Genomic DNA, 15,057 nt, shown 5'->3' with positions numbered 1-15,057 from the left:
GATTCCAGCACTTTAGCAAACTACAGGCCTATATCTAATCTTCCTTTTATTTCAAAGATTCTTGAGAAAGTTGTGGCGGCTCAGCTCTGTGAATTTCTTCAAAACAACAGCCTGTTCGAGGACTTCCAGTCAGGTTTTAGAGCTCAACACAGCACAGAGACTGCTTTAGTTAAAGTAACTAATGATCTACTCTGGGCTTCAGATGAAGGACGACTCTCAGTGCTGGTTTTATTAGATCTTAGTGCAGCTTTTGACACTATAGATCACTATATTCTACTAGAGAGATTAGAGAAATTACTTGGAATCACAGGGACTGCCCTAAACTGGTTTAAGTCCTACCTATCTGATAGGTACCAGTTTGTACACGTGAATAATAGGTCTTCTGTGTACACTAAAGTAAGCTACGGGGTTCCTCAGGGCTCTGTGCTAGGTCCAATCCTCTTCTGTATCTATATGCTCCCCCTTGGTAATGTTATGAGAAAATACTCTGTTAACTTTCACTGCTATGCTGATGATACCCAACTGTATGTATCAATGAAGCCAGGTGAGACAAATCAGCTATCTAAACTTGAGGCCTGTCTAAAGGACATTAGGGCCTGGATGGACCAAAATTTTCTTCTTCTCAATTCAGACAAGACTGAGGTCATTGTACTGGGCCCACGACACCTTAGAGAAACCTATGCTAGCCTAACTGCCCTAGATGGCATTACTCTGGCATGAAGCACAACTGTTAGAAACCTTGGGGTTCTATTTGATCAGGACTTATCCTTCAACTCTCACATAAAACAAACTTCAAGAACTGCCTTCTTTCATCTCCGTAACATTGCTAAAATCAGATCTATCCTGTCTCAGGGCGACGCCGAAAAACTAGTCCATGCTTTTGTTACCTCTAGACTGGATTATTGTAATTCTCTTTTAGCAGGCTGCCCGAGCAAGTCGCTTAAGACACTTCAGCTGGTTCAAAATGCTGCAGCACGTGTACTGACTAAAACTAGGAGAAGAGATCACATTACTCCTGTATTAGCCTCTCTGCATTGGCTTCCCATAAAATATAGAATAGAATTCAAGATTCTTCTTCTCACTTATAAAGCCCTAAATGGACAGGCACCAGTCTATCTCAAGGAGCTTGTAGTGCCATACAATCCCCCCAGAACACTACGCTCTCAAAATGCTGGACTACTCGTTGTTCCATTCATCTCTAAAAGTAGTATAGGAGGAAGAGCTTTCAGTTATCAGGCCCCACTTCTCTGGAACCATCTACCAACCACGGTTCGGGGGGCAGACACCCTCTCTACCTTTAAGGTTAGGCTCAAAACATTCCTCTTTGGTAAAGCTTTTAATTAGGAACCAGCTCATAGCTCATAATTAAGATGCAATAGGCATAGACTGCCGGGGGGGGGGGGGGGGTCTGGCATGCTCGGTTGGAGAGAGGTTGGAGAGGGCGTTAAGAGAGAGGTCATTTAGGTTAGAGAGGGACCGGAGAGGGTCCCATTCCTCTCTCAAACACTCCCTCTATGTCTGCTTCTTCCCTTGTGTGTTTGCTCCTGTACTCCTTCTGGCTTTTGTCTTGCAGGTCCGTGGGATCCTCAGTGTGGAGTTACAGAGTCTCAGCGGCTCTGTCTCCACCCTTTCCTCTGCACACACCCAACACAGCATAACGTGGATGGCTGTTCATCATAGGAATGGGATCCACACAAGGTTCCTGCTGCTTAGCAGAAGGTTTTCCTTGCCACCATGATGAATTCATGTTGGGTGTGGGATACATATGTATGTGTATATACGTATATATGCATATGTGTGTATCCATAAAATGAAGAGTCCGTCCTTAAGACTGCTCTACTGTAAAGTGTCTTGAGATACCATTGGTTATGATTTGGCGCTATACAAATAAAAGATTGATTGATTGATTGATCTACAGACCATCAACATTCCTTCACCTGTGACTAACCTTCAGTTTTAAATCCCTGGTAAGATAACTAAACCAACAAAAACACTATTCTGGAAGAAATTAGAGATTTTAATTGTGTGGGAACAGATTCATTTAACCACCAATGTGCAGGTTTAATATGCATGTTTTATGTGTGGCAAGAAATGAGTAATTAGCATGTGTTGATCACATGATCATATGTTATCAAATTCATGTTACTTTTGTAGCCTTTCAAATACATGAACTAAAAAAATATTCTTTATAAAACATTGTGTTCATGTAAACTGAGATGTGTAAGAATTTGAAGATGAAGATACTGTTTTATTTCTTGATGTCAATTTATTTGATCTTATATGTAGCGTGAACGCAGCCACTGTCTCTCTCTCTCACATCATGTTTAGGCATTAAATAAATTATATTTAATATTTATTCCTTATCTCCCATATAAGTGCATTGCATTTTTTATTGATTTATTTTTTTAAAAACAGTATTGAAACTGATACCGTTGCATTTTTATGACACCACAGTATTACCGCCTAAGCTACAGTTACAAGCAGCAACTAGCAACACAATCAGAAGGAGGTCATCAGTTAGACAGGTTACCATTTAAAGCACAACTTGTCTGTTTGCTCCTTTTCAACAAATCAATCTGAGCTTCTCCTCATATTTTCTCCACATTATTTAATAAAATGTAAATAATCTTCATTTGATCAGAGACAAGTACTAATGTCCATCCCTGCCACTGAGCTGTGGAGGCAGTGATGCTTTGGTCAATGTTCTGCTGGTAAACTTTGGTTCCTGACGTCCATGTGGATGTTCTATTGAAGTTGATCTCCTACTGAAGCCTAATGCTATGTCTGATCCATCTTTAACAGCCACTATTCTTTCTAGGGAACACATTTAGAAACAAATGTTTATTTGGTTCCTTCTCTGTGTTTAATCTCTAACTGTTCTACAGGACTCTGGAAGCCAGAACAAAGTGACACCTCAACACTCTCAGGATGAAGAAGCTCAGCCACAACAAAGAAACAAATCTAAGAGAAAAACTTCAGAGCAAAGAGTTCAACAGCAGAGCCAAGCTGGAGTTAAAGCTAAACATACATGTGACCAGTGTGGAAAGGCCTTTACCAGGAAATCAGTCCTCATTAGACATCAAAGAATCCATTCTGGAGAAAAGCCATTTAGCTGTGACCTGTGTGGAAAGGCTTTTAACAATACATCTAACTTAATACAACATAAAGTCATTCATACTGGAGTTAAAAAGGTTGAATGTAACGAGTGTGGAAAGACTTTTAGTCGATCTGGAAGCCTCAGAGAACATGTTCTCATTCATCGTGGAATCAAAGCTCTCAGATGTGAACAGTGTGGAAGGGCTTTTACGCAAAGATCATCTTTAACGCTGCACATGCAGACTCACTCCAGAACAGTGTTGTATCACTGTGACCACTGTGGGAAAATATATAAACACAAACAAACCATCACTGAACACCTGAGCTCTCACACTGGACATGAAGTGTGTCCCTGTGACCAGTGTGACAAAGTTTTTACGACATATAGAGATTTGAAACGTCACCAAATCAGCCACTCATCAGAAAAACCTCATAAATGTTACACGTGGAAAATCTTACAAGAGGAAATCTGACCTTAATCTCCACCAACGAGTTCATGAGAAGAATGTTTTCAGATGTGATGAGTGTGGGAAGACCTTCAGCACTTCATCTGTTCTCCACTCACATCTCTGTGTGGATGGAGACATGGAGCAGGAATCATCTTCAGATCCCAGCGACACACGGATGGTGACGACACCTTCTGGTTCCAGTGTTGGACTGAAGAACCCAGAGATCAGGCTGCACAGGATTCCAACATAAACCTGCTGTCAGCTGGAAAATGGACACCAACAGTTCAGGAAGTTGTTGATCTTTGAAGGTGTGGTCTGAAAGAAAAGATCAATACAATGATCAGTTGGAAAGGAAGCAGGAAGAAGTTTCCCTTTGTTCACTTTCTATACAGGATATACATTCTATAGCTTCTGTATTCATACATGATGTATATGAAGAATGTTTCACATTATTATTATTATACACTAATGACAGATTCTATATCAGGGCTGTCAAACTCATTTTAGTTGATTGTTCAAATACGGAGCAGTTTTGGGTCCAAAGGGCTGCAGATTATAGGAAAACCAGCCCTAGTTTATGAGTGACTTTGCTTTAATTTTCCAAAATGTTGTGGAATAATTTAGAAAAAATTGCATAACTTTCAAAAATTAAGAGTTCCTGCAACAATTTGAGTATAAAATAACTCCCATCATGTGATGTCAGCATGGGGAAACTGTGAGCTCTGCTAGTATTGTGGAGTTTACTTTAAATTATTAGTTTTTAGAGGTAGAGTTTTGATATTTACAACTGAATTAATTTATAATTTACACAATAATTCATGTTTTTTTTCTCTGTGTTTATAAAGGATTCATATTTGTAATGAGTTTTAAATGAGTATCTAATACATCACATAATAGTATTTTCTTGATTTTAGATGTGATGTGTTTTATATAAAGTATGTTTTTCTACAGTTGAAGTGAATGTGATGAAATGGTTCCTGACAGGGAAACCCTGCCTAAAGCCTGTGAATGGATCATGCAGTGTGCTGAATGAATATCAGGGGAAGGGGAGCCCAAAGTGTCCAAACACTCCCATTTTATCACCATATTTACATTTCTATCAACTCTGTGATTACAGCTCATAGATTTATTCTAACTCTGAAATGTTCTTTAATCTGTTCTTTAGCCTGTCCAGCCTTTCTTTAGAACTTACAATGTTCTATGTAACCATGATAAATCCTAAAGTTCTTCTTAAATCTTCCTTCTGACATAAAGTTTGAATCAATGTAAATGTACTGATATCAAATGTCCAGTGAAGCTTTGTTCCTTTAAATAAAGACGTGTTATTGTCTGTGCTGGATTTCTTTGAACAGAGAAACATGTTAGAGAGAGGGAGAGCTTTTCATTGGATAGCACATAATCCTCCATCAAACACACATGGTTCCCATGAGAAGAACATCCACTGGATGGATCTAAGAACAGGAAGTGAGGTTCCTCTGGAAACTGAGTGTTTAGTGAAGCTGAAGGAGTTTAAAAATAGACTTTTAGAGTAGCCGCTGCTTTCACATCCAGTCATGATGTCTTTCCAACAAATTCTGATAAAATGAGTCAAACAAGTGCAGAATTCTTTAGTTTGAGATTGTTCCTACATTAATAAGGCTTTTTATTTAAATATAGTGTTGTATCAACATCTGAGACAGTGAAAGAGTTCCTGTTTTGGTTCTAGAAGGATATGAATTATTCCCAATGAACAGCACTGATTAAAAGGGGGCGGAGTCTCCCTGTATGTGGACTCAGAGTGGAGGTGTGTCCAGGTTAATCACATGTCTAAGTGTGTAAATGAATATAATATAAAGTTGTATATACAGAACACCAGGGTGGTGCATTGACACACTGAAGAACACATTAGCTGACATGTTTCATAACTCTGATGATTCAATAAAATACAAAGTGTTTGGAATGACTTCATTATTAATATTATGAATCCAAACAGACACATAAAGACTTGTGATGTTATACATCCAATGTACAGCTGTGGCCTGTTCTTAGTCATTCTAAAGCCAAGCAGAGTCACATTAGACACTGACACATCCATCATTAACATTTGGACACATTCAGCTGATTGGAAAGTAGATGGAGGATTATTTAGAAGTGATATCAGTGAACAGCTTCTGTCAAATGTATTGGTTCAAACCATACAAATTACTTGTTTTGTGCATAGTGTGTTTTTGTGCATATGCTGTGGAGTGTCATTAAGTTTGCAGTGTGTGTTCATGTAGTGATTTTGTAAATATTTAGGATAGAAAACTGTGACTGATGGAACTGACACCCCCCCCCTACTCAGACCAATTACGCACGGGCGCGCTTAACCTATCAAAGGTGTTCCTGGGATAGTAGGTGGGAATATAAAAGGAACATTGAGGAGTCAATCAAGAGAAGGAAAAAGTGACCAGAGAAAGATACCACGCGAGGACCAGGCAGAGGACTCTATGCGAGCGGCGGCACCTGGGAGCGTGCACAAGGAAGTAGATGATCCTCCCCATAGATCTGGAGACGCACGGGCAACGGGACGCCGAGGCGGTGGATCAGCGGATGGATATTGATGCGCGCACGAACAGCTGAGTAAAGGATGTGTTTTATCCTCATGAGCGAAAGGCTGAGCATGGTGCCGATGCGTTGCTTCGCCTGAGGAGCTGTTTTTCTGTTTTGACAGCGCATCGTTGGACGCCATCAGCAGAGGTGCCGGGGATCCCGGAAGAGACGGTGCCACGTCTATACCGCTGCAGACCCGTCGAGAGTCGCCGTTGGAGACGTGCCAGCGCGCGCAGGAGGAGGACTGATACGCACATTAACAGCTGACGCACCGACATCTGGGATAGGAGCTACGGATTCACTTCAAGCCCACTCCCCTTCCTACTTGGGACTAATACTTTCCAGCGGACGGGATAAGTACCTTGGACAGCGCTAGAACCCCCAACGGAGCTACTTTTAGATACTGTTTTAAGATTTTAATGATGCAGGAACCCATTTTCTGATACACTAACACTATAAAAAATATATGAATAAATGCTTTATAAACCTAAAGAAGCAGAAGCTAAGCATACATGATATAAAAACCAATGAGTAAACATTATGACATCTTTAAAATAATATGATATATATTAGGTGGCTATCCGTACGGTTGCCGTATCAATATACCAACATTCTATTTGTACGCAGCACCCCTCATTGGCCAGTTTAGGTCACGTGACTAAGACTAAACCTAACCCTAAGAATTGTTGTGATATAGGGTTATAACCTACACCTAAGTACTTTGGTAAACGTACCAATAGCCCCGGGAGTTGTCCGTACAGCAACCGTATAAATACACACTTTGTATATAATAAATATATAGTAAAATAAAAAAAAAAAACATGGACTGGTGTAATCATCAAAAAGAGCAACAGATTATGTAAATAATTTAATAAAGAGTAATGATGTAGTGAAAGAATAACAGATATTACTCCTGAATTTAACAGGTATTTGGTGAATGTTGGATACAACCTCACTAAGGAGATTGTTGAGCCAAGAAACGTCGAAAGTCGAGTCAATAAAACTTTATTTTCATTGTTTGTTCATTCTGTAGATTAAAAATAAGTAGTTCACATTGTTAAATAAATACATCATGAAATGTCAACTTATTGCTTTAAAATATACTTTTCATGAATTCAGATAATTTAGAATATATTGAAATAAATAAATAATATCTGCAATAAATTATTCCAACAGTGAAGGTGTTCCATGTATTAGAGTGTTAATATAAGCATCTCTAACTACAGACCAGTATCATTGCTTCATCAGCTTTCAAACATTAGAGAAAAAGGCTTTGTTCATAGATTTGATAATCCATCCATTTTCTGACCTGCTTCTTCCTTTTTCAGGGTCACGGGGAGACTTGATAAGTTGATTAAAAACACAAGTTGTTGAGCTATCACCAGTTTGGCTTCTGAATGTATCATAGTATGTGATTGAAAAGCTGTAAATGTGTGGTATCAGAGGAACAGCCCTCTTATTAAAAGTGATCAGAATGAGTTTGCTGCGTGGCAGCAGCCTGAACTTGTTGCTAGTTCAGCATGGACATCACAAGCTGAGCTGCAGGAGAAGAAAAGCTACCAAGACCTCCTGAAAACAGCAGTAGGTAGTGATCCAGCATTCTGTCCATCATCCATCAAGAAACACACACACATTTCATTACTGCTAAACATTTGGAAAGTCACACTGTGTGTGAAGCCCAAAGATAAGCTGTGTGTGTGTGTTTATGTGTGTGTCAATGTCAACTTTCTAATTCATTAAAACTTGATTTTTAACATCACTATCTACACCAGTTGCAATAACGGCAATGTTTGTTTTTACCTTCCCATTAAATGTTATGGAAGACTTTCCAGCTACCTCTGTCGCGTCTCCCACATGTGATGATGTGGATGATGGAAAAGGTGGCGTGGAAAAAGGATCTTCATTGAAACGTACTTGCATAATAATAAAAGTTTATTAACACAAGCAGAATCAAAAGAACAGTGCCGGGATAGGGACCATGGGAGAACAAAAGAGAGACTTTTAAATCGCATGGCTGAGATTATCCAGGAGATGATGGAAAAAGTTCAAACACGTAATGCCCATCCTGGTTACAATGGCCCTTCACGTGCACGTCAGCGTCGTTACAAAGAGCCATGCTGCAAAGTGTGTGGTGATGCAGGCCATATCACAATCTCCCACTGCATGTCTGTAGGTTTATGGGTGTAAAATGCTGGTACCCACAATTATGGTTCAAGGCCACCACGATGAAATCATTATCGGTGCTAATGTCATTAAACATATTTTGTGCAAGTCTAAACAGTGTGGAACATATTGGCAGACAGTGTGCAGCGCGAGCCCATCCAAAGACCCTGAATCAATGGCGTTCTGTCAATGCTTTCTGGTCTAAACCCATGGAAAGGTAATGTCATTCCTGACAAGATTGGCACACTGAGGTGCAATTCAGCTGTCTGTCTGGAACCTGGTCAAGAATATCTTATTTGGGGTAGAATGCCAAATAATACACCTGTGTCTCCCGGTTCTGCCGTCCTGACTGAGCCCACTTCTTCACGTTCTGCCCCTAGAGATGTCATGGTTGCAAGAATCGTTTTGCACATGTCAAGTGACAGATGGCTTCCAGTTAAGTTTATTAACACCTCTACCAGGCCAGTGCTGATCAAATGCAACGCAAAAATAGCTGAAATCTTCCCCTGTGTTGCTCTCGAGGACATTGACACGGCTGAGAGAGCAATGAAGTCATGTTGTCCAATTGCTCTGTATCCACAGTGCCTCCTACAGTGGACTTTGAAAGTCCACTGTAGGAGGCACTGTGGATACAGTATATATATATATAGCTTATTATGTATCAAATTACTAGTTTTAAGAGTCGCTGCTTTTACTTCTCAGAACAGCATGTAAAGCTCAGTTAGATAAATTTCTGAGTGCACATATTGTGCAGCTGTTTGTTAATAAATGTCCCTGTGTAGCATTTTGCATCAGCAAATTTAACCCAGAATTGCCTTTCTGGTCAGACTTTATTTGATAAAATTATCTGGATTTACATCGTATTTCACCATTTTGAGAAAATATATTGAGATATGAGTTTTGGTTCATATTGCCCAGCCCTAGTAGGAATGTTCACAGCATTTCAGTGTTAATTAAGGTCGACCTACCAGCTTCTAATCACATAATTGTTTTCAGTAAGTGGTTGACAAGTGGGTATTTTAGATTTATTGTACACTTGTCTTAAAATATGAGAGATACTGGAGCTTGGTTGGGCGGGTGAGACGGCTTGTAGTGGGCGCCAGAAAATTTCCCTTAATTTCAAATCCAAAACTTGACAGGTATGGCTGGGACATGAACTGATCCATTTATTCACACGAGTTCTTCTAATGTCTTTAAACACTTTTATTGATACACACAGTCCTGGTCAGAGCAGGTTACACTCCCAGTTAGGATCATGGAAAATAACATTTGCTCTGTCTCAGTATTTAGTTTACCCCTTTTTTAGACCTGTGTCCTGGGTATGATGGGTTTATGAGGGGAACAGTAATCATTCATGTTGGGAAGTCCAGAAATCACACAGCATCTCACCCAATCATAGTGGTCCATGCCAGAAAATACCACAGACCAAGTATTTTTAGCATAGTCATAGCACTCAGCAATTCTGTTTTCTGTGCTACAAGAGACAACAAAGATCTGCTTGTTCATCACTGCAATGCCAAAGTAACTGTGTGTGTGGACCATTTCAGGGACATTGTACCAGGTGTTGGTCCCTGGGTCATAAGTCTCAGCAGACCTCAGATCTATGGACCCATCGTTGCCTCCAACTGCAAAAATGTGGCCCATATAGGCAACAACTCCAAGTCCACACCGAGGTGTTCCCATGGGAGTGATCAGTGTCCACTGGTTGGTGTCTGGGTTGTAATACTCAGCAGTATTCAGTATTCTAAAGTTACTCCTTCCTCCACATATGTAAATCTTGTTGTTCAGTGTGGTGGAGCTGGCGCTGATCCTCCCTTCATTCATTGATGCAATGAACGTCCACTGGTTGATGTCGGGCTGGTAGCGTTCAGCAGTTCTTAGTGAGGTAAGATTCCTGCAGCCTCCCATAGCGTAAATGCATCCCTTTAGCACGGTAACACTCACAGAGCGCCGTGAATCCTGCATTGGTGACATCTCCTGCCAAGTGTGTGTGACTAGGTTATACCTCCACACTCTGTTAAAGGGGTCGGTCCATCCTAAACCACCACCCACAATGTAGAGGTATTCTTCAAGGAAGACAGTGCTGTAGAAGCGCAAGTTAGTCATGGGATTCTTCAGACTGGGATTAGTGTGAACTGTGATCCAGCTGTTAGTTCTGTCGTCAAAGGCCTCTATGTTCTTAGGAAATAACCTAAACATCAGTAAGACGGCATTTGGCAAGCGACGGCAAAACAAGGTGTTGTTGATCCCAGACTCAGAGCAGAGTAACGATGGTTTAGACATGACTTTAAGGGTCTTAGAGACCAAGAGGTGGGACTCAGGGTTTGTTTTTACCACATCATTATTAAGTACATTGTCCGTGATGTAACTTTTGTCCATCAGACCCAGTCGTACCTTTGGTAACAGAGTAGCAATGGCTCCCTGTCGTTCCTCAGGCATGTGGTTTATCCACCTTAAAACACTTTGATAAACTGTGCTCTCCTGGGTCACAGTAAGGTCATCCTGACCCAGGATATCAGCCAGCTCCTGCACCGCAAGCTGCAAAAACTCTTCACAGAGTGAAACCTCCTCAAAATTCTCACAGATAAAGTGAAAGGCCTCATTCTTCAGTTGAAGAAAAATGGGAATATAACAGGCATTTGTTAACTGCCACAGCCCAATGCAGTTTTCTGGACAGAGATGATCCTTCAAGACTTCAAAGCATGTTTGTTCCAGACTCTTTACATTGAACTGATGCACTTCCATCGTTAGATCAAAAATATTACTGTTGTCAGAGTGACAGAGATAGAGTGAGTAAATCACTAAGTCCAAGGAGTTTGTGAGATGTTTGCTCACTGTTGTGACAATGACGATTAAAGCATCTTAGAACCTAGAAGATCAAAGCATTTTAGAACTTAGAAGATCAAAGCATCTTAGAACCTGGAAGATCAAAGCATTTTAGAAGCTAGAAGATCAAATCAGCATAGAACCTGAAACTTCCATTTCTTCCAAACAGAATGTTACCATAGTTATCAGAAAAGAGCTTTTGCTGAGTGTTAAGTTGACAATTTGTTATATTCTTCAGTATTTTTGTTATATTTTAGTTTTAGTGCGTGTAATATAGTCCACATACATAATATTGTTTTTTCATGTTTTCAGCACTTCTGATTGATGTTTTATAATAAAATACAAGCATGGGTTTAATATTTGAGCCTCTGTTTCTCCGGTGATAGGCAGAGGTTCTGGACACTGGACTAACTAGGGCTTTTTCCAAAAAAAAAAATCTCTCAGTGACTTTGAAGCAATTTCTTTTGCTTTATTGAAAACTATAACATCTGAACATTGGTATCCTTCTAAAAAAAAAAACAACACTTTTGCTATCTGGCTCACAGTTGAAAAACTAAGCCCATTTATTGCAATTTAACCATCTAGTGTTGATAAGTTCCAGTTAAGTCAACTAACTAACTACTAACAAATAAAATATAATTTCTGGGGTTAGCCTATTTGCTATGGTAACCAAGAAAACTGTGTGTGTATGTGTTTGACAAAAACTGGAATTATATTTTTAGCAGCTGAGAAAATTAATTTATCTCTGGCTTAATAAAGTATTTCTATTCTATATCAAAATATTGTGCTGCTGACATTATTAGAATTGTCCCAGTGATGATCAGAGACAGTGTTTAAAGTCCACAACACTTCAGAGCACAGGCACTGAGACGTACCACAATATTTAATGCTACAATTTCTTTAATTTAATCCCATTTTTCTCAAATGTAAAGCTTTTAAGGCCTTAGATTTGGCTACATCACATTTAATACTTTACCTTTTTAAGGATTTAAAGACCATCTACCCTGGTTTGTGTGTACACGGTTGCCGTGCGTGCTTCCGATCACACCGCTTACGTCTCCTCCGCTGGCGGACATCGCTGATACGAGGCTCTGCTGCTACACAGACCACTGGGTGTAGCCACTGTAGCAATCTGAAGCTAGAGTTGCCACATCTATCGGACTATAACTGTTTGATTTACCTAAATCTAAGATTGCCTGGCAGTTGTCGACTATTTTAGAGTAATTATGCTGCAGGTTCACTGATAAATTATTAGAACTGACTGAGTTATCAGCTGTTTTATATTCATTGCTAACGCTAACCTCTGCAGCCACAGCCGACAGACAAACAGTGAAATACACATGCATATGTCAATATATCGAGGTTGGAAAACTTCTGCGTACATTTTCATTTATTGTCTGGTTAATTTATATATTTATTGATAATCGGCCCAGGTCTAAATTAGCGCTACATTACCTTGTTTCAGCGACACTTGTATAAACAGCATGTGGATGCTTCCGGTTCAGATGCTGCATCATTGAAGTCGTACTGCTGTGGTATTCCAGGTATTGTTTACAGTAAACACATGATTGCGCCTTGTTTTCTTCATCTTTGAGGATCTAATGATCCCAGACTTTAGACGTTCTCTGTCGTTTACTCTCCGCCATGGCGCTAAACTAAATGCAGAATGACCCACAGACACCTCTGAATCTCTACAGTGCACACACACTCACTCCCGCACACACTCATTCACTCACTCACAGTGACATTCTGAAGCCAAATTATTCCAAAGTATTTAACCATTATTCTTTTTTTACTAACTAACTCTTTGTTGGACTCATAATGTTCTCGCTAAGGCTGCAGAGGTGAGTGGAGGAGGAGGAGGGGGTGTTTGGTCGGCGCATGTGTTGGATGTCTGGATGTCTGTCTCACTGAGAATATATTGACGATGTCATATATTCTCCTTTTTCTATGAAAGTGTAATATTCTATAGGCGATCAGCCTGCTAACTAAACATTGGCTAAATACTCTCTGGGTACTAGAGTCAAACACACTGTCAGACTCAGATCCACCTTTTTCACTCAAATGATGGGTTCTGATGAACTTACTGCAGCACTGCCAAAGGTATTTGTTGCTGTAACTCACTTTCCTTTCCACAGGGGATCTGATCTTTAGATGTTGGTGTATTTTTTTAATTCACCCTCTGTTGATCATCATAACTTCATAGCATTTATTCAGACATTCTCAACACAGACACATGGTGATACAGGACTGTGGACCAGAACATGTTATCAAGGGGATACAAATGATTTCAGCCTGTCTCACTGTGTCTGATAGAAAATGTATCCCCCTCTATAATCCTCAGGTGATGGACTAACATTATCTGATTTATTCTGTACACATTTATCATCATTCATAATAAAACTAGTGAATTAGGACTAGTTTCACTTTTGTGGAGAAGAACAACATGAGGCAGATATGACCTCATGCTTTGCGTCCTTAGAGGGCGCCACTTTTAGTAGTGTCTGACGCTAACAGCTCTAGCTGAAAGACAATATATTGTGTTGACTTCAAAATAGTATTGGATGAATCTTATAAGATGGGAGCAGGTCAATGATAGAGAAATAACAGGCTGTCATCAGTGGGAGGGGCCTGTATTGTCACTCGAAAATCCTTCACCACCGCATTTTAAATGCTGTATCTTGGCTTTTTTTCCATGGATTTGCATCAAATTTACATGTATTACTGACCCCAAAATGCGCAAAAAGATACATTATGACCCCGCCCAAAACCAAACAGCAAGTCAGCCATCTTGTCTGTCTGTTTCACAAAGGACTCAGAGATATGTCTGTCTGTCTGTCTGTCTGTCTGTCTGTCTGTCTGTCTGTCTGTCTGTCTGCCTGCCTGTCTGTCTGTCTGTCTGTCTATGTGTGTCTATGTGTCTGTCTGGATGTCTCTCACAGAGGACTCAGAAACACTGAGGAACCATACCAGAACCCAAACCCAGGATACAGAGTGTCAGTGAAGGAGGTACAGACGGTGTAGATGAGTGTCAGAGAGTCAGAGGAGACTTCATAGAAGGACAGACGTCCATCAGGACAGTCCACATACACTCCTACTCTACCAGAGGAACCACAGGGACAGAAGGTATGTGTTTCTATGTTATTGTGTCTGAAGGAGTAAAAACCACTGAAGCATTCCAGAATCCAGGACTGATTATTATGTCCAAACAAACAATCATTCCTGTTTCCTTTCCTACTGATTCCTCTGTAACTCACTGCTATAGTAACATCTCCATTCCTCTCCACCTCCCAGTAACAGCGACCAGTCAGACCAGTACTACACAGAACCTGACAGAGAACAAATCTGTCCTGATGATCAGGATAAAGCTTTTCCTCCACATATGTCACCGTCCTGTTGTTGTCAGACAGTCTGAGGTTTCTGTTGATGAGGTTCCTCACACCAGCTTTGATCCTCTGCTCTCCTCCATGGTCCGCCCTGCAGGAGCAAACACAGGCAGTGATTTACACACCTAAAGAGTCCAAAGTGCTGCTCAGAAACCTGATGCCATCTCCATCAAGCTCTCCATGTTTCTACTGGTTTGTCTTCAACAGCTTCACCTTCTTCATCTCCTTCAAAGTGTTCCTCTCTTCATCCTCACTGATTGGTTCCCCTCCTCTGATCTTAACTATACACTATTATATATATGTATATTTACACTATTTGGTCACCTAGGCTGAAATCCAATCAGAACTCATGTGATCATGTGATCTAACGTATTGATCACATCTAATCTGTCTGTGTTTACAAACATTAATACCATCATAAATCAGGTTGATCAACAGTAACTGAATATTCAGCAGGGCCACAGGAAGTAGGGGTGCTGGGGGTGCTGCAGCTCCCCCTATTGGTGAGAATGTAGGCGTTTAAATGTAGCCTATGAAAAAATATTTAGCACAATTTATTAATTCCT

General features: G+C 40.3%; 1 long non-coding RNA gene across 1 annotated transcript; it reads right to left on the bottom strand.

Moving 5' to 3' along the window:
- Positions 1 to 511: 511 nt before the first annotated feature.
- LOC114480431 (uncharacterized) lies at positions 512 to 14,528 on the bottom strand. The gene is made up of 3 exons (XR_003676110.1): positions 14,082 to 14,528; positions 10,034 to 10,035; positions 512 to 522 (listed from the first exon to the last, which is right to left on the bottom strand). It is a non-coding gene; the product is annotated as an uncharacterized LOC114480431 (long non-coding RNA).
- Positions 14,529 to 15,057: the final 529 nt, after the last annotated feature.

Source organism: Gouania willdenowi, chromosome 18 (genome assembly GCF_900634775.1).
Source record: "Gouania willdenowi chromosome 18, fGouWil2.1, whole genome shotgun sequence".
NCBI lineage: Eukaryota > Metazoa > Chordata > Actinopteri > Blenniiformes > Gobiesocidae > Gouania > Gouania willdenowi.
The sequence above is the reverse complement of the archived record's forward strand: the minus strand, read 5'-3'. Positions and strand labels throughout refer to the sequence as shown.